The sequence below is a fragment of the Python bivittatus genome, unplaced genomic scaffold, assembly GCF_059951505.1.
Source record: "Python bivittatus isolate LINGU-HERP-01145 unplaced genomic scaffold, Pbiv_v1 ctg000480_np1212, whole genome shotgun sequence".
Classification (NCBI taxonomy): Eukaryota; Metazoa; Chordata; class Lepidosauria; order Squamata; family Pythonidae; genus Python; species Python bivittatus.
This window is the reverse complement of record NW_028277075.1, coordinates 30,615,739-30,637,085: the sequence shown is the minus strand read 5'-3', so window position 1 is coordinate 30,637,085 and position 21,347 is coordinate 30,615,739. Positions and strand designations below refer to the sequence as shown.

At 37.2% G+C, this 21,347-nt stretch overlaps 1 long non-coding RNA gene across 1 annotated transcript; it reads right to left on the bottom strand.

The window, feature by feature from the left end:
* Positions 1 to 1,217: 1,217 nt before the first annotated feature.
* On the bottom strand, positions 1,218 to 21,237 carry LOC148214943 (uncharacterized). The gene is made up of 3 exons (XR_015797017.1): positions 20,884 to 21,237; positions 5,306 to 5,381; positions 1,218 to 1,581 (listed from the first exon to the last, which is right to left on the bottom strand). It is a non-coding gene; the product is annotated as an uncharacterized LOC148214943 (long non-coding RNA).
* Between the last annotated feature and the right edge of the window lie 110 nt (positions 21,238 to 21,347).

Genomic DNA, 21,347 nt, shown 5'->3' with positions numbered 1-21,347 from the left:
TTTTAATGAACAAAGAACAGAAATCCTGTTTGCTCACTCAATATATATGTTCAGTAACAACACACATGGAGAATGTGGTGTATGCAAATTCTACCTGTCTGTATAACCTAGACATCAAAGCCTAAACAGAGCTTTCAATGTATATTCCTATTCACATGATCAAGTCAACGTCTGTGTTGAGGATCTAGAAGGTGTAATATGTATTTTTAAATGCTCAAAGACTGGTCAGTGGCTTTCCTTGACAGGATCTAGTCAATTTCACTTTCAAGCGAATGTTCAGCTATTTTCATCCCACATAAAATAGCACAAGATCTAAGAATAAAATAAAGTGGCCAGTTTTAAAAAATGTGCTTAAAAAGCAAAAATTCACAGTGTGGTTGTTCTTGCTTGTACTTTGCCTACTATGGGAACCCCTGTGTTGTGTGGGTATGCCTGTGTGTATAGAAACACAGATGCACATTATGTGAGAATGAGGGAAAAACACCTATACTCTGTATTTGTTCTGGCATTTACTAGGATTTAATAGTTTTCTAGTATATAGAATCTTGTAAACTATGGTTTGGAACCAAAGAAAGGTATGCCGAAAGTACAAGCAGAACTTGAATTTCCTGTCAAGCCCCGCTCTACCACCACCTGCCATCAAAGCATCTACTCATGCTTGTGGGAATATAGGGGTACATGTTGAATACAGTGGTCCATGATGTCAAAAGCTGAGGGAGAAGGATGATTCCTAAGATTCAGGGAGAAGCACTTTCGGTCAGAAGATCACCTCTTGATAGTACTAGGAAGTGCTTTCACTTAATTTTGAGAGAATCATCTTCTCCCTCAGCTCCCCATTCCATATACTTAAAAGATCCTTTTCAGGATATTTGCTGAGTTTAATACTGGTATAATTATCAATCTCATGGAAAATTTCTCATCCTTAATGATCCCAACTCTAGAGAACAGTCAGAGAACAGGCTGTGGTACTGGCTTTTCTATTTATGTTAATCATTATTTATAGTTGCTAAGGTGTAGTAATAAATAACCACTATTGATTTTTTCCCCCAAAGGAGTGACTCTTCCGCATAAATTTTTCCCCTCTCTCCTTCTCTTGAAGACACCTTACATATATATGCCAACAAACAAAATAACATTTAGGCATTTCTTCTGAATGATACTAAAGAGGTACTAAAATGAAAAATTCAAAATAAACATCTTCCACATAGTGATGATGAAAAGTTTTGGACTTTATTATAAAACGGGTGACCTAAACAATCAGGACTAATAATACAGGAACATTTTTCTTGTCTACAACTAGTCTTGAATATGAGGAAAGCTCTTTGAACTTTGGTTGGATCAACTGAATTTGTACAAAGTCACTTGACAGATGATGTCTATATAAACTGACTGTAATTGGTGAACCTAAAACCTAAAACCTAAAGTCCTCTGTTACCTCTAAAGCACGAATCCATCCTTCAAGCCAAAAATGGGGAATATACCTGGTCCTCTAGTATCTGCATGGAAGAAAATAGAAGAGGATAGCCAGCAGCAAGGTGGATGGACTCAGTTACAGTAGCGATGGGTGCACCATTAGAAGACCTGAAAGACCAAGTTAGGGACAGATTGTCATAGAGAAAATCTATGTGGTCACCGAGAGTCAGCACTGATTTGATGGCCACATAATCAGTCAATCAATCAATCAATCAATCAATCAATCAATCAATCAATCTAGTAACTGCAATTTTTGTAATCCTAGATAAAAATTTTCCATTAATCACTGAAATCAAAATGATTTTCTTAACCAGAATTGCTTTTGGCAGCACTACTAAACATGGTTTAATCTGTGACTAGGAGATTACCTCATCATCATTTTTTTCTATTAAATATGGGACTCTCAGGAATGATAACTGTTGCCCACAGACACCTCCCTTGGTGTTTGCTGGATTCCTGCTTCACTCTACATTTATTTTATTTTATTTTATTTTATTTTATTTTATTTATATATATATACACACACACACATACATACACACACACATATATACATACATACACACACACACACACACACACACACACTTTAAACAAAACTGAAAAGGAAGTTGGGTGTGCAAAGCAAAGCAAAAGCCTTAGAATAATGTTTATTTCCAAGAATGCCTTGGATTTTGCACTGCCTCTAGAGATTTTCTTAGAAAATAAAATGGCTGTAGCACAAAGCTGATCTACCAGACTGGTGCTGTAAAAATCTGGACAACCACTCAACATCAGGAAAGAAAAAAAAAGCTCTGACTCCAGATGTTTACATCAAGTTGCCCTAGTACAGAGCTTTGTAAATGTATCCATCACCTGAGAAAAAACAAAGGTAAGAAGGGGAATTGGTGTTGAATTGCTGGAAGAGTAAAGAAGGTGATAATTTGCTTTCTGATAAATTGATATTTTATGAGTGGCTATACCTATTATGGCTCAGTGACTGTATTTTGAGAGAATAAAGCTAGGGCTATCAGATTTGGGCTGCAAAAGTCCATACAATCACTAAATGGCAGCAAAACAAGTCATTCCCCCAACCCCCCAATCCCCGCAGTGATTTTCTTTGAATACTCCCAGCATGCCCTCAAAAATTTACTAATTGACAAAAAAATTGGGGTCCCTCCATTAGAATGCTGGTTGTTGTTGTTTTTAAATAATCTTTAGCAAGTTTCAACTTAAAGTAAAAAAAAAAAAAAAGGTAAAGTTTGCCTTCAAGCTGAACTCCACTCAGAATGACCACACAACACAGGGGTTTTTGGTAGCAATACTGTACAGAAGTGGCAATTTTATGAGTAACTGGCATCTAAGAATATGCAAAACTGCCTCTTTTATTCTTTCTGTTTCAGTGGGATTTCTTCACTTCATGACTTCTTTTAATTTATAATAGCTCATTTAAACAACCGAACTCTCCATCCTATTATATAACACGTTCCTTCCTTTCTGCACATACAATGGAGTCATTTACTGTATATTTGATTTTTTTTTTTAAATCTTGGTTTTAAGGTACAATGCAAATTGATAATTAGGTCCTTTAATAGGCAACGAGAGGATTTCATTTTCACCACTCTGCCTTCAATAGAGGGATTGACAAAGCTGTATAATAAAACACAGTATCTTTGTGAGACTGGTCCTGAATATGCAGGGGGTAAGGAATGGAGGGCAGAGATATAAGAGTGGAAGGGCCAGAGGAAAAGCAGTACGTGCTCTGAGGCAGATTGGTTTTGCTCAGCCATTGCGTGTCTAGGGTAGAACTCTCTATAGTACATTATGTCCTTGCATGCCAGAGACCCCCCCCCCCGCACCTTTCTTCAAGTCCACAGGCTGTGGGGTAAATGTTGGACAGGTGATGCCAGACACATCGTATATCTCAGAAAACAAAGATCAACCCCAGCTGCTCTGGTTATGGATGTATTCAGATCAGATCAGAACAGAGAACTAAAGAATGAGAACTACTTGGATGTCAGCCAACAAAATGAACTAAAGAATACTCTTGATTTAGGGGACTGGCATAATCTGTGGGTTGACTTTTATGAGTCAAGCAGACCCCCTTAAAGGCAAAAGCCAAGCTTCTCCCTCCCATCCCCTCCTACACTTCCTTTTCATTGTGTCTTGTTTGCCTTAGCAACTGAATAGAAATCTATCCTCCCTTCCTGTTCAAAAGTAAGTCCCCACAGAGTTTAATGGGACTTACTTTAAGTGGATTTAGACTTGTAATCTTCAAATCAAGATCAGATTAATTGTATTTTCTCTAACTGCATTTGCACCACACATTTGCTTTTGATTAACCATGGTTTATACTATTAATCCAATTTTATAGGTTTACATGACATAATGAAGCATAAATTAACCACAGAGCTGGATTTGCGCAACACACTTGCTGAGTTTTATGTAGTTTTAAGATGTTAGACAAGGACCAGAGAGACCAAGGTTCAAGTCTTCCCTCAGCTATGGAAGCTCACTGGATGAATTTAGATCAGCTGCTCTTTTAGCCCAAATTACCTCACAGGATTGTGGTAGGGAACAATTGGAAGAAGTGGTCCATTTATTGCCTTGAGTTTTATTGTAGTTTAGCACCCAAGATGTGAAATGCTTTAAATATGCAGGTACTTAATGATGATTCTAATACACTGTTAATATAGGAAGCTTTTAGATTGTTAATAAAGAATATTAGACCAACTATAATAGTCCAGTTTTTTTGCATCTCAGAATTCACAGTTCAGTAAAGAAAGATTTGGGAAGAAGAAGAGAGAAGTTTTTCAGCCAGCCAGCCAGCCTGGCAGGAAGGTGAAGTAGAACTTCACAGAAAGAATATTATTTATTATATCCAAACTGTATATAAATTGTTAATAAATGATAAAAAGAGGGTGTTTCAGATTCAGTTATGGGATTCAGATTCAGTTTCAGCAGATGAAAGTAAATATTTAATCCAGTCCTGGAAAATAGTTAATGCAGTTATGAGACCTCAACTTACAACAATTAATAATTTTCAGAAGCAATTGATATTTCCTTTAATATAGGTGATTCAACAGAATAGGCAAGTGTATTCTCCAAACTTCATTTTGTACATTCCTGGCTTCTTATTAGAGATAAGGAGATAATGGATTTTATTACCACTTCACACTTCTACAAATTCTTATCCCAGGGAAGATGGGTTATGCAGCAAAGTATATAAAACAAACCTGGATTGCTTTGTAGTAATTTTATGTAAAATCTATTGATTATATAAACTCCTGCTCCAATGAGCAGTATGGATGGAATTTACATATAGTTGAACTAATATTTTAAAAGGATTACTTAATAACTTCTAATAATATTAGAGACTGGGTAGAAGCTAATAACATATTTTCAGAACACCAGGCCAGATTTAGGCATAGTTATTCTATTACCAGTAACTGTTTTATTCTAAATTACTGAATTCATAAATATACACAGATCAGAAAGAATAGTGTTATGAGTTCTCAGGACTAATCAGACAATATATAGCACACACAATCTTTCTTGTGAACCTTTCCACCTTATTTTCTTTATTCTTAGCTGAAGAATGAAAAGGCATCAGTTTAACTAAGCAAGCAGAATTCATACAAACAGACCTACACTTTCCCCCTCCCTCCTCTGTCTGTGTGCAAAGGAGTCTGGAATGTAGTAAATTACTTTATGACCTAACTACCCTACAGTTCAGAGATTAACTATCACTCTGCCAGGAATAGTACTGCTTCTACTAAAATGTCAGTACATCTAAAATATATTTGCTATTAAATTCCCCAAAGAGTTAATCAAGGACTTCAGTTAAACTTACCTGGCAAACTCCTGTGATTAGCAAAATGTTGGGTCTTCTTTCTGATGTCTCCAGATTCTCTTTTCCCTCTGGAAATCTGTGCAAGGTAGATAGATTTCACACGGTGTTGTTATTGTTGCATAGCACCCCCTGTGCTGATTCCTTTTCAGTGGTCTTGAATTCCCCTGGAACCTACATCTTTTCAGGAGCCTAAAACTGCCTAATTCCATCTTTGCTTGTTAGCCATTTTTCCTTCTTCTCCTCTTCCTTTTTCCAACTTCAACACAATTCCTTCTTGCCAGCTTCTTAGCCAATTTCCACTTTTCCCTTCCCATGAGAGATTCTCTCATCTGTTCTTTTCCCAGGCTCAGGTTATCAGCCACAAGTACTATTTGTACATCTTGGTGGTCATGCGAGAGAATGGCAGACAGTAGTTACTGGCTCCATCCTATTACAGGTGGATGGTTTGCTTCTTTATTGATTTTGAGGTAGCATTTGATTTAACTGATAGATAACTTATTTGGAGGAAATTTAAATTGAGCTTTACCTTCTGTATCTTGTCTGCACCTTGTATTCTAATATGTAAATTCAGGTAACACTTTTTATTATGCCTTCTCTAAATCAATACCAACACAGAGAAAAAAAAAATAAGTTGAGTATTAGCCCCTTTTCAATTATTTTATTAATGGTTAGGGTTAGGGTTAGTAACTGAGTGATCTGCATTTCTTACCTCTCTTTATTCAAGAGAGAAAGATTTCATTTTTTCCATATATGGATGATATGGCTTTATTTTTTTATGTTCAAATAGGCCTGGGAACACTCACAAGTCAGATATTTATTGCAGAAGTACCAGTTTGACAAGTAATTATAAAAAAATCTAAATTGTGTGATTGTGTTCAAAGGCGAACAAGAAAAAAAACCATAAATTGCATATTGACTAAAATGAAATTAAATAAGTTTCTTCTTTTCACTGCCTTGGAATTTTGTTTAAGGCTTTAGCTTCATGAAAAATCATGAACCACATTTGGTGGTAGACAGCTACTGTCCCCAATCTCAAGCTATTAAATTACAATCCAAGATATTATATGGAAACAAAATATGGGAATTATACATTCTTGATCAACTAAATAATTTTCAAAATAGAATCTTGAGGATTATAATAGGTATTCCTAAATGTCTACTTCATCTACTTTTTTGAATGTCAAAACAAATAATCCATTGTTTATATCAGCAGATCAACAGAACTTGGCTGTTGGCTAAAAGTAACACCTGTGCTTGAATACAGATTACCTAAAATGTGCTATGTGGAGCAAGTAACTTATATTTGTCAATGAAATAATTCATGGTTAGCACTTCTCAACTTCACTACAAAAAACAACTTTTTTTGGAATAGTCTTATTTCTCTCAATGTGAGTAAGTACAGCCACTTTTTAGATTGTTGTCCTTAAGGACGATGATTACTGTGAATTGCCAAGTCTTGCAACTGTAGCAGGCATAAATATAAGCAAAATAACAAAATACATATATAAACAAAATAAAATATCTCCTTAGTACAATAATTTAAAAGACAACTAAGACATACCTGTGACAAAGTCATAACTTTTTATACTAGACAGCTAGTTATGAAACGTGTACACAATGGCTGGATTTCAGTTGGTGGCATCTACAGTAGTACAGGGGAGATACTCAAAAATCCCATATCACTTATGTTTTGTCATTGTAACATTAACCAGTTAGATCTTTTATATTATTTATTTTATTACCCACTTACTCAAAAGATCAGAGGTAAAGATTCTCAAGACAGTCTGAAAACCTGTATAAATTGGACTATTTGTTACTCAGTCAAGATCTAGGATTATATATTAAGAGAGCAGCTCCATTTCTTCATTTAGTTTAATAAATGTTTTATTCAATTTTGTAATGTTTAATGTTGTATCCCAGTATACACTTGTATGGTTTTATTAAGATGTTTTAATTAGTGTATATGAAAAGACAAAAGATTTTCTGTTTTTGCAAAGGCTTATGGCTAAACAAATACATATCTTGGCTTTGAACCTTTTGCCTCCTTAAACTGCATTTGCATGTAAGTGCAATCACTTGCAGCAGAACATGGGTGATGATGTACAACCCAGTGACATCAATATGGGTAAACATTCCTAACCAATATCCAATTACACATCACCAAGATTCCACTGGAACTAAAAATAAATTACTGAATTGGGGAAAGCATAAGTCTCAGTATCTAAATAACCTGGGTTCTTAGAAGCTGTTTTGCAAGTTTACATTAAAGAGTGCCAAAAAATTGCCTATCCCCAAGCATGTGTCTCAAAATTTGAGAAAATGTTTATGAATCATTTGTTCCTTTTCAGTCCAAGACTCATTCATATTTATTTTGTTTTGAGAGTATTGGAAAGGCTGCTCTATACTACAAAAAACGGAGTCAGTTTTTGTGAGGTGGGCGGCCATATAAATTTGACAAACAGACAAACAAATAAATGAATGTCTTTTTGAAAACAGGTTAAAACCAAAAGCCTTGACCTATGTAGAAATTAGGGTTTTTTGAGGGTATTGTAATATAGCATTGCTTTCCTCATGTCAAAATGTACATTCTTTCATGGGTATGATAAGAGTAAGTGTAGCAGACATCCTTTGCTCTCAACAGCCCATTTCCTTTGAGGAGATCATATGAAGATCTGCTCTGATCTTTCAGTGCACCAGTGCAATTTCTCCAAGTAACAGCTGTCAAGAGCCATATATAAGCACAGAATGAAAAAAGAATGCCTCCAGTGTTATAAGTCACCAACAGATGGCAGTACTGATGCACTAGGACAGTGTTGCTCAACCTTGGCAAGTTTAGGATGTGTGGACTTCATCTCCCAGAATTCCCCAGCCAGCACATTGCCAAGGTTGAGAAACACTGCACTAGAAGATCTGACATATTCTTTAGCAGCTATTATTTCACTTCAGCGGGCAGGAAGTTGCTGTGAGAAAAGGTTATATTGCTATTGTTCATAAAATGGAAGTCTGCAGTGAGTACTTGTTAGTGTTTTAAGCAATGTGCCCTGATTGAATGTGTGGGTCACATTATTGATGTTCTTCAATATCAGATGAATGCAAGATGAGTTCCTCATATGCTGACAGCAGAGATGAAAACTTCCAGAGCTGAAATTGCCAGGAAGTACCATTAAACAGTATAAAAGTGAAGAATTTATTCATAGCATCTTGACAGCCAGTGAAACATGGGCTCATCATCATGACTCAAAAACACTCAGTCTATGGAATATTATCACAAAGCTTCACTTGCAGAAAAATAATTCAAAACTCCAGGCTTCAGAGGGGAAATTTATAGTTGCACAGGTTTTGGGGATGCAGATGGTGTTATTCACCTGGATTTCCTTGAACTTGGCACCACTGTCAGCTGAGAGCAACACTCAAAACTTTGAAACAATAATTAAGCAGAGTTTGGAAGCAGGAGGAGGAAAATTTGCTGCAACACGACAATGCTAGGCCTCGCATTTTACAAGCTACCAAGAGGTAATTGCATTACACCACCTTACCCCATCTGCCATATAATTATAATTATTATATATTTATTACTTTAAAAAATCCCCTCTCACCCTTATGGGTGGTATGTGTCTTCCTCAGTCTTGGGTCCTACACTAGAGGCCTGGGAGTTTGAGGGTTCTGCACAGTATCTTAGCTGTTCCTAGCACTGCACTCTTCTGGACAGAGAGCTCTGATGTTGTTCCTGGAATCTGTTGGAGCCACTCTCCCAGCTTAGGAGTCACAGCCCCGAGTTCCCCTACTACCACTGGGACCACTTTGGCCTTTACTTTCCACATCCTCTCTAGTTCCTCCTTCAGGCCCTGGTACTTCTCCAACTTCTCATGCTCCTTTTTCCTAATGTTGCTGTCACTATCTGATGGTACTTCTCCAATGAGCTTTGATAATTGGTCCTGAGGGTTGACTATAGCTAGTTTATCCATAATCTTATGCCTCATATCAGCTGCTGTGTTCTGTAATGGAGGGGGTGGCAGTGATGTTCCAGCTTCAGGTGTTGGCTGCGCATCCAGTTGTTCTTCTGGGTGTTCTTGAGTCCGGGATGTAATGTGTAGTTGGTCTATCTCAAATTGTGAGAGCAGCTTCCTCTTCACTATGTTGAAGCGTTCGGTAACTAGCTGTTTCTCACTTAGTATGCATGTAGGTCTTCTGTCCATCCATCGTTCCCTCATATGTTTCATATATTCCCTCTCATTAGATCTACTGTTGTAGTAGCTTTCTATCAATTCCAGGTTCTCTTGTCTCATCCATGTATGATGTTCCAGTAGCCCACTTATTGTCAGATTGTCCTGGTTCCCCAACATCTGGCAGGGACCTTGTTAATCCGGGCAACATCTGAGCCAGCATGACTCTCTTAGTTTGTGTCACTCTCATATCCGAGGTAGGCAGGTGAAGCGTTAGGGGATCTTTGCCCAAGGACCCCTACTGGTAAGGTAGGTACTAGCCGGGATTCGAAACCCAGTCTCCCATATCAAACCCCAGTCTCCTGGTGCTCTAACCACTACACTATCCAGCCATGTATGTATGTGTATGTGATATATGTGTGTGTGTGTGTGTATACACACACACACACACACATACATACGTGCACACACACACACATACATGGTGACCCGTTGGGTCATCTTTTGAGAGAAAGGTAGTGCAGTCTGATGTGATCAGAATGCAGAGTTAATTTTAGGCTGACCATACTTTTTTACTGCAATGCTGGACAGTCCTGTGATCATCTAAGAAGAGTATATATCATAAATAGAATAAAAATTGTAGTGGCAAACAAACTTTAACAATAAGTCAATATTTACTTACCTAAAGAGATAAACAGAATGACCACAGGCAGGCAAAAAAAAAAAGCAGCGGAAGCGACTTCCAACTTCCTGCCAGCTTCCCCATTGACTTTGCTTGTGGGAAGCTGGCAGGGAGTGGCGGAAATCACAGTCATGTGACTGTGGGGACATTGCAATGGCCACAACTTTGTGAATAAAACTGATGTGAACATTGTGGAAATTTCAATTTCACAGGAGTAGTGGGTCCTGGATGTTTTATGCATTCTTTAAGTTAGTGGATTTTAGGCACCTTGATTCAAAAATTGTTGCAGTATAATGCACTGTTTGGGCTAACTTGAGAGTACAAACAGACAAACAGATAAACTATACACACACACAGATAAACAATATATATTCCACCTTTTTCCAAAATTGAAGCAATACCTTTGGGATATCTGTTTGACTCCAGTGAAGAGGTGGACTGGGCTATCAAGACCTGATTATAGAGACTAAGTGTTGAAATGCTTCATTTGTTACAATATCTCTATTTAAACTAATGTTATGGAAATGGAGGCATTACTTCATTCAAACCTTGAAACACCTCTGCTACACTGGCTAGTGGTCTGCTTCCAGCGTGGCAATTACCCAGTCAGCCCTACCTGGCTTGAGTCCTGGATATCTCTAAGACTGTCTGTTCCAAATACTGTATTATGTTTGTCCCCAGTGGCAAAGAGGGTATGTTGCAGGTTCAAATCCTGTGCGAGATAGGAGGATGGGGGCAGTGGCACAAACAAGCCTCCTTTGTTGTGGCCCCTTTCCTTTGGAGGAGTCTGCAAACCTCCCACCTCCCCCTGGTGAAGTTGTTTTCTTCCTTATTAATATTTAGGAGGGTCATTAAGTTGCTATCCTTCCACAGAGCTTTTAGGATATAAACATTATATACCAGGCTATGATTGTGTGTGTCTAGTGATCTGTATAGTAGTGATGTTGATGAGTGTGATTATGTTCTTACTGTATAATTCTGATGTATTCTTATTCTATTGTATTATAAGCTCCTTAGAGTCAAAAGGAGGCAGCATACAAACTCTAGTAAATAGATATCTAAATGTGGAAATAAATTACTGGTGGGGAATTCCTTGATGTCAAAAGGGGGAAGGGGCAAGACCTTTGATCGAATTAAGCTGGAGTTTGACCAGGTAGAGATGGCACAGGAATTGCAGGTTTGATGAAAAGTTTGTCACTCCTTTCATGACTGACATGTGACGACCAAAAGTCTGGGATGTAGCTGGAGCAGTCCCTTCCTCCTCAATATTCACAAAACACTTGAGAAATAAATACTTAGAGCTGATGATCCAGACTTTTATGGGACAGCTAAGTATTGCCTTTCCTTTTTTCCAACAAGTTTTATGTTTAAAATTCTATCCTTGAATTTTAAACATAGAATTTGTAAAAAAAAAATCTATGTGGTTGCTAAGAGTTGACATTGACTTGATGGCTCATCATCACCATCGTGATGTTTAAAATAAATTGAATCTAACAAATCACCATTTTTTTAACAGAACAGAACAGATTTTTCCTGGAGTTCTGCAGGACATATTGCCTTTTGAGATTACTGAAATAAAAGTTCTAAGAAATACTCAAGGTCAGAGTCATTCTTCCCTCTATCCCACCTTGAGGAATAGTGCAACATTTCTAAAAACAAAACATTCCTGTCTGCATTTAGATCTGTAGCATTTTTAGGAACATACTAAGTTTACAAAAATACATGTAGGCCACGGCCCTGAGGATATCTGGCACAGAGTTTCTTTGTATTAATGTGGTTGTGCCAGCAGGAGACAAGGATGCAATTACCCAGGAAGACTTATGCTTGTGCAACTGGCTGTAAAAAGCTATGCTTTGAGTCCTCATTGTACTGTTCTTCAGCATTCCACAGCTAGTTATTCATTCAAGTCAGGCTTTGTGAACCAGGACTGTTTGTCAACATCCCTCTTCTTCATTCCTGTGTCATGGTTTTTTCTTTGTTTTAAAATATGCATACTTCCTTACTATCAGATGAAAGAAGTTTTGTATTTTTTTTAAAGTATTGATTTAAATATAGTGTATTCTGAAGCTTACAGATGAAATGGGAAGCTGAAAAGTATAGCTATTAAGTTGAATAAGACTGTAGCCCTATGTACTTTTAAGCTCTACTGAACAAAGCAGGACTTGATCTAATTTTATAGGCAGTTGTGAGAATAAGCTAGATTAGAATCACAGAGAAATCAATGAAAGTACTGCATATACTCACACAAATCATTCAATCATTCAACTATTTCACACATCAGTGCTATCAGTGCATGCAACTATCTTATATTAGTTTAGATTTATTATTTTATCTCATCCATCCTTCCCCAACTCAGTGCCTTTCTTTCAGATGCCTTTTGATTACAAGTCACCAAATCACAGCAATGAAATTCAGGTTATTGTTTACTTGGGGGGTGGGGTGGGGAGGGGGGAAAATTGGGAAAAGTTGATCTTGTGGTTCTTAATTCTTTCAACAGCACTGAACAGGTCAATGGTCTAAGCAACACAGAAGTGTGAGAGACATGAACAAATGCCAAAGAGTGACTTAGGAGCCTCTCAGAGCCTAAATGGTCATGCCATGAGATTGGTTCTCCTCCAGCATCCAAATTTCAACTCAAAGTAGCAGAATATGGTTTCAAATGCTTGGAATTTGAATAATAAGAAGGGAAATAGAACCCCATTTTCAAAGCTTTCTTGCATCCTGACATCTTAGCAGAGGAACGACTCAAAGGACACTCCAGTTGTTTGAAGTAAATGTTATTGTGGTTAATTTCCTCTCTAATTTTCTTATCTTCCAGCCTCTCTCTTGCATTACTTATCTCACAAATATTGAGGTCTATAAGGAGGATAATGTTCTCACTTGGGGCCCTTCCTTTTTTCACCTTCTAAACTACTCTAATAAAACAAATGAAAACCTATTTTGTTTTCAACAATGAAGTACTGTTTGAAACAGCAAAGTAAAAAGAAGAACACATAATAGCTAAATGAACGGAAAAAAAAAATTATTTAAAAAGTAATGCCTTTCCATTTTAAAATAACAAATAAAAGGTTAATAATTTGCTAGGAAGTCAATTCTTCTGCTCCAAAATGTCCAGGGGAGAATGGATAGCTAATTAATAATTTCCTCCCACCTCTTTCCAACCCATCAGCAATGATGCAAAGATATGAATGCAGAACCTAGTATTACAATCCATTCCTTTGTAGAAATAGAGAAATGCATATAGTTACCACAAAAAATGCCAAACTGAAATGGCAGCAGTCAGTTATTTAAGCTATAAGATGAACATAAACTTTCAAGATATTTCCTACTTCTTTCACATTTACACTACAATATATTGGGGTGTAAACACAACACAACAGATATTGCTCTGTACTGTCTGCCATATGCCTACAAAGCAACTGTGGCATTTGGAACATACATCAGCTTTTCAGTACCTCATAAGAAGAGGGTTCCAGTATAGATTTTGTTCTTAACTGCCATTGCTGTGAATCAATGTACACCTTACAATCTATAAGTTGCCTATTCAAAGTTATAAACACATAATTAGAAAATTATGAGTAGCTGCTTTCCAGCTAATAAAATAACAGAAAAATCTGTCTTCATCCTCGCTGGCATCATTGTTCAATTTATTTAGTGCAACAAGATAAACACTCTGTAGATGTATTTCTCCAGTCATATTGTCAGAACATTTTTTCTAACTGAAATGCACAATTGAAAGAATGATATGATGGGGTCTCCTCCTCCCATGGAAACTGATTCATGTAAAAACTCTCCAGAATTCCCTATTGCTTACAAAGGGAAGTGTCACGCAATATTAAACAGTTCATATTTATCCTTTGCCGTTGCTGGATGCCTCTCTTACATACCAAAACTGTAGCTCTAATGAACATGAAATCCTACCCTAATTAACTCTCATTTAACAATATCCTTCATACAGTTAGAAAGCCAAACCTTCCTGTTCAATGGATGGATGCAAAGGAAGGCTAAACAGTATTTAAAGTATGGGTCAATATTTATAGATTGCTATCATTTTGCAAAATTGAATAGCGCCACTGACATATTCTAAGTCTGCAGACTCAACCTGATAACTACTTAGATAAGGAATTATTTAAAATCTAAGGGACTGAAAGCTAAATCTAAAGGCAGTATGCTTTGTAGAAAGAACACTTCTCTTGGAATCTCTGGCCAATATTCAGTCAAGCAAAAGTTACACATGATGTATTTCTTTGCAGAACAGGTTTCGTATTGTGAAAACAGTAACCATAAATTTCAGCAACTGATGCATGAGACACAAACCTGAGAACTGGAACAGAATTTGAAAAATAGAACATATATATTATAGTTTAGCTTTACTGTCTTTGATTATGCTACATGGATCCCTCTGCAGGCATGACGAATGGGTGAAAATGACCTATTTCTAGAGAGTTATGAATCCTGTAAAATTTCAGAACGGTCAGTGGTGCCTTATCATAAATTTTGCTAGTTTGCCTCATTCTTGCCTGCCAGAGCAGATGAAGAAAGGACTATTATTCTTAATAAGCAAGTCTACTCCAAGATAAGTGATAGGTAATGACAACCATGGATATCAATGTTCATGGAGGAATCAGAAAGTGCCTGCTCTTTCAGGTAGGCCAGGTCAAGAAACAGATGCTGCAAGGACTATCATAACTCTACTTTATTGTTGTAGGGTATAAGAAGAGAATCTTGAAAGCCTGTCCGAGTTTTCCTCTGCCCCTCTTATACCATACAGAATGAAGGCAGGGTTATTTTAAGTCTCTCACACTCCCACCTTTCCCAGGGCTGAAATATTGTTTCCTGACTCTTTTAGTTGCTAATGGATCTTGCATTTCTTTACCAACATTATCTCTGCCTTCCTCTAGTCTGGTAGCACTTGTCAAGAGTAACAAATGTTACTATAAGGTGTAAGCTTTAATGAACTGCAGCTTACTTCATTAGATGCTGCTCACAAAAGGTTATGCCTTTTAGTCTTAAAAAGTGCTCCCAGACTCTTTCTGATGTTTGGCTACTATTGATTACATTGTAGCTCTCCTCCTACTATGTTCATACAAATCTCCCTCTTGTCATCTGCCAGGCTCCTTACCCTACCTGTCTCTTTTGAAGTAACTTTTAATTTTTTAAACAATGGGGGACGGAAGTAAAGAAAAAGGAAAGTTGACATGCTGCATAGCTAAAGGTTAATCTTTAGCATCATCTTTGTTTCCAAGAATGCTTCTGAGCCCCACAGAGGTTTTCTAGGCCTAAGAAAATAAAAAGGACAAGACACTATAGCTCACTGCTTCATTTAGAAGTATACTTTTTACTAGGAAAAAAAGATTGTAATATGTAGCATCCCGTAGGGTTAGAATGGTAATGGGGAGCAACCTTGAATTTGCTTTCCATTAAATGGATATTTCCTGATGCCACACCCATATCCAAATGTTTTTTAAAATCCAACATAGGAAGATTATCCAGGTCACTCTCTTGGTTTCTTATTTGTATATCCCTTTTAATTATTAAGACATCAGCCAGTTTCTTTTGTATGTCCAGTGTAGCATCTTTTTCCATATCATTCTTGTAGCCTGTCATTTTTAAATCCATCAATCTATTTTGTCTGGTAAAACTTGTTCCTCTTTCCTAACGTCTCTAAAACACAGTCTATCTATAGAGGCAGAGACTCTTAAAATTAACTTCTGGGTCCATTGTTTAAAAATATCTTTCAGTATGTCCAATGTTAAAATATTTTGCTCCATTCTATACTAGTAAGTCAAATTTAAGTGTTCTCCTTTAATTGTAATATTTAGTTCATTCTAGTTCTCTCTAGTGTCCAACCTTCAAAGTCCCATCCTGTCATTTTTTTTTAAAGAATTCAAAACAAAAGTATTTTCCCATGGGAAGAATTCTTGTAATTAATTCCAAAATCTTATTTCAATTTTATCTGGACCCCTAGTCCATTTGTAATTTTCTAAAATCAAAGTTTTAATCACCCTGTTGCTGTTTATTCCAGTTTTTTTTAAGTCCTTAAACTTGTGTTTAAAACTTTTCTCTGAGGATTGAAGGAAACTCACCTGGTGCTGTAAAACTTGTCAATCCAAAGGTTCCTAATACCTGAAAAGCTGTTAACAAGCAATTTCTGAAAGTGATGAGAAAAGGAAGAATACAAACCCAGTGTCCTTAAAGGCACTGACTGTGGGTTCAGCAAGATAGCTATTCCCTAGTCTCCCAGATCTCTAAAGCCGCCAGAGGCTGCTGTCTTGCGGTCTCCTTGCGAGGAGCAACTGTAAGGAGCACTTGTGGGTGAGTGGACTCAGGTCCTCTCCTTATCCGGAGAGGAATTACAAAGAGCTGGTCCACTTGCCGGCTCTTCATTCCACCATGGTTATCAGCTCCACTGTTAGCAGAGCCGTCTTCAGTTTGCCATTTCTTTCCAGAAGTCCCCACCCATACACAAATCTCAATATGTTGTTGACATTTGAAATTTGCCCATCAGCCCCCCCCCATTGTCCCTGTTCAAGATGGCATTTCTCTTGTCTATAGTTTATGTCAAGGGATGATGAAATTGTTACAGCAAATGTTAGAAGTTCAGCAAATAATACCATTTATAGAAAATTCTTCAAGTAATAATCATTCAGAAGTTACGAGGAAATGTCAGCTGACATTTGGATATCCAAAATATGTTCAACATAATATCAACATTTACTGGCTGATATTACTTCCTAGAACACCAGGAAGACATACAGTAGTCCTCATTTAACAACTGACTCATTTAGCGATTGTTCACAGTTACGACAGTGATGAAAAAGTAACTTTGCAACCAGTCCTCACATTTATGACCTTTACAGGTGTGTGAAGCAAAGGAAAACTGAAGTAAAATCATAAGCACAGTTGTGGTTTCACTTAGGGACCATTTCACTTAATGACCAAGTTGCTGGTCCCAATTGTGCTTGCTAAACGAGGACTACCTGTATAGTGATTTTCTATCTATGCTTGGCTGACTGATAGAACTAGGATCTCTGGTTAAAATGGCAATATAAGAAGCTGAGTCTTGTGATAGTTTCTCTGAGAATAAATTTCAATTCTATTTAGTTGTTATTATTCTGACAACTCAGTTAAGATTCAAATTTGCATGTTGGGACATTGTGGTAGAAATGCTTATTTTAGTTCTTTAACATTTTCTTTTCAGTAACAAAAGCTAGGGCAACTAGAGCATGGTGTTTCAATCCTACACACATATATAGTCAGAGGTAGTTTCTGTCTCGTATCCCCATGGAAATTGATTATTGCATATTTTAATAAATCTTTTTCCCTTGGACCTAAATTTTGTTCTACAAATCACTGGCCTTATTATGCTTCCTACTGGTGGATAAAATGCATTGTTTTGTGTAGCATGTCAGATAGCATTTTCATCAGAACAGATATTCCTTCCCATTGGGGGTATCTTTACAGTGATCACAAACTATGTATAACTTCCTAGTGGAACAAAAGGAACAGTTCATGAAGATTATGCAGTCCTTTGTCCTCCTCACAAAGGAAATTGTAGAATGGACATTCTAATTTTTAGAATATGATTGCATATATTTGAATAATAGATGAAGTTTGCTCCATAATTTACACATGCAAATTATGGATTTTACATTTTACAAATATTTCATCACAAGCAACTTCTGGAACCTGCTCAACCGTCCCTTAAATAGTAGATACAATGGGCAAGTATCTTCTTTCTAGGAATCTCAAATGTTCAGCAACTCTTGCCAAAGGTAGCTTATGTTGCAATTGTCTTGAAATTATTCTGTCTTTCCATCATAATTTCCTCTTATTAAGTACTACCTCCTAACCTGGATGACTGGATATACTGAAATCTGATTCTACTGCCTTTCAAGAGGGAGGACAGAATGTCAAGAAAAACTTGACTAAACATATTTTGTGCACGTTTCATAAGATAAAATAGTATTTAAATTATTTGGGTGCCAAAGAGATCTGCTTGCAGATTTATCATTTTAGAAGTGAATCTCATTGACTTGTCAGAGACCCTTGAGAAGGATGTACAAAGCTCCAGTTCTCCATTCTATGTCCCGGTGTAGCTGAGGGGCAACAATTTCTAATGGTAACTGTTCCATAATGATCTATACCTTTGAAGTGGCACTATTCAAGAGAGCAGTATCAACCAGGGACCATGACAATTGTTAGTTTTGAAGGCCCTGTCTTAGAAAGACTGAAAATTATTTGAACAAAAGAAATGTGAGAGACAAAATATTGAAGAATTCTTGGGGGGCCTTCAGCCTTCAGCCCCTCAGAACACAAGCTTCTGTATTTACTCAAAAGTAAGATGATTCTGATTTATGGTAATTCCCCCACAACACCACCCAACTTAACTGCCTCCATTATTGTATTATCAATTTTGGGGGGAAAAAATTATATTCTTCCTTCCTGGTAAATACTTTTTTAACTACAACCTTGCAGAATTATCTTTGAATAATTTCCACTGGACATACAAAGATTTTACTTCAAATTAAAAATGTAGTGGATTGCATTATTTGAAAATGTGTTATCTTGACTATGCTTTCTCTAAAGGAACATGTTAGGAAATCTTTTTTAGAAACATATGACAATTCTTTGGCCTATTTATATATATATTTTTAAAAGTTCATATACTCAAAATACAGAAATAGACTTCTCAACTTGGACACTTAGATCTTCAGAAAGAAAAGCTCAGATGGTCCTGCTACAGTGGTATTTTATCCATAACATTTGTTCCTTTGGAAGGCAACAAACTAACAGGTGCCAACAGATGAGCCTGCTCTACTTGTGCTGAAAGGTATTCTGTGAAGAGGAGACTCATATTTACTCATATTTCAATTAGAGGCTCATACACTCCCACCCAGAATTATAGGTCATAAAGGTCTCACCTATTTCTCTTTGTGAATAAATGCATTTAGACAAAGGCCTTTTGGACTAGCAATCAAAAGTTACAAGTATTCCATCTATTTCTCAACTTCTTCTCAGGAAAGAAAAATTATAAAAGAAACAGTGGAAAAAGATAGCAGGATTTCACTTGGAGGAAACACATCAGCAAGACCTTTTGAAAAGTCCTTGAAACAGATCAGACAACCACGCAATAAAAGAAGTCAAAGCTTTCTTCAGTGGAAATAGCCAACTTGATTCACAGAACTCCTTCTGACAGGATGCTATACCCAAGAGGCACTAAAGCAGGAAGATTTATTTGAATATCATGAAAATTAGGTATACTAGGATGGCTTAATCATTTGCATAAATGCGGGGGGGGGGAATATTTACTTATTTCTTTTATATTATTTCAGCAAATAGTAAAACTTTGTTATATTTTACATTCTAAAGCTTTAACATTTATAACACAGTAGAAAGTGTCAAAAGGCCAATTTTATTCTGGCTGAAAATTTTCATTCATAGATTTTTAATCTTCATTGGTTTTTATCTTAAACATGTATCTCATATAGGTTGTAGAAATTTTTAAAAATAAATTATTAGAACAAAACTAGCTGAGAGAGAACAATCTCATTTACAAAACAGAAATTTATTTCATATTTTTCCTCCTAGGAGGCTTAAATTCCTGTGCACCACGTCTCACTGTGGTAGAAACCTTCAAGATTGGCCATGTAGAACCAATTCCTAAATCAAACAGATTAATAGTAGATATTATCACAGAGAGGAATTAATCTGAGAAGCACCTTCATTACTACATCAAATGAAGTAAATTACATTTTGAGAGAATATATTTGTTTACAGAAGGGGTGGGTATTGTGAAACCCCAGAGTCACACCTTTTTTGTGCTCTGTATCCAGCCATTCATCAGGCCAAAACCAAACATCACAAAATAGGACATCATAACCAGCATTCAAAAAATGTCAAGACTTGACAAGTTATTATGGTATCAACCCAGCAATTTCTATTTCAATGTCAAAATACTCTCCTGGGAATAAATTGGTTTGAGTACAATCCCCAAAAGTCATGAAACAAATGGAAGCTCAAAAGGAGACAAATTTCTCCTTGTCCTCTAATTGAAGTCAAAGTGCTTCTAAAATAAATTTATCCATAGGCCAGTGGAATGGTTATGTAGACCATGAATCTGGGTTTCATGGTCTTTTAGGGGGCATGGAGAGTTATATAGCCATATGTCTTACTTGGGAATATGCACCATTATATTTAAGAAGACAAGAATGTACTTCTAAGGCAAAAATAAAGTATGTGAGACTACATACATGGAATTTGCTATATGTACGTATGTGTGTATGTATGTGTATATGTATGTATACACACACACACACACATATATATATGTATGTGTATATATATATATGGATATCTATCTATATGCACAGTGGAAATTGAACACAGAGGAAGAGAAATATACATACAGAAAAATTTTATATACACACACAGAGGAAAATGTTCTATATATAACATACATACCCAAACAAAGTCTCCCATCCTCCCTATGCTTAGGGGAGGACTAGAATCTGGGGCTTTCCCTGCTGCTGCAGCACACTGGTTCTCTCATTCACACATAGATGCGCGTAACAAGAAATGGGCATCGTCCTCTTTGGTGGACCAGCATGTCCTTATCCGCCCAGGGGCTGATGCTGCTGAGCCTCTCTGCTGCTACCCTGATAATCTGCCACTCTGAATGGCCTCGGGGCTCACGTTGGCTGAGGGGGCCTGTATTTGGCCTTTAGTCTTACCTGCAACCCTGCTGCCTGGAAGCTACTGGGTGCTGAATCCCGCAGAGCAACGATATTCCTAACATTCTTTCTTAAAGGAGAAACCGAAAGACTTTGCACCTCTTCGCTCGGTGGCTCGGGGATCCAAGAGGGGCTTGTCCCTCTCCCACCCCCATAAGCAGGCAGGTTACGATCCATCGGATCTGTTACAGCTGCAAAAAGGAGGGTCTGTTTCTCTTCCACATTATCTCCTGCGGCCGCGTCGGGTCTGGGCCCTCACACATCTTTGAGGACAGACTACTTGACGTGGCGGCCTCCTCTGCTAAGCCACCGGGCTACAGCAAGACCCATCTTTCGGCCTCAAGGAGCCGCGGGGGACGCGGGGCCTGGGCCGGCTGCCGAAGGAAACAAACGGGCCGCGTGCAAATTGCCGGGAGGTGAATTATTCAAACCAGGAAGGGAACGCAGCCAACCAAGGACCTGAA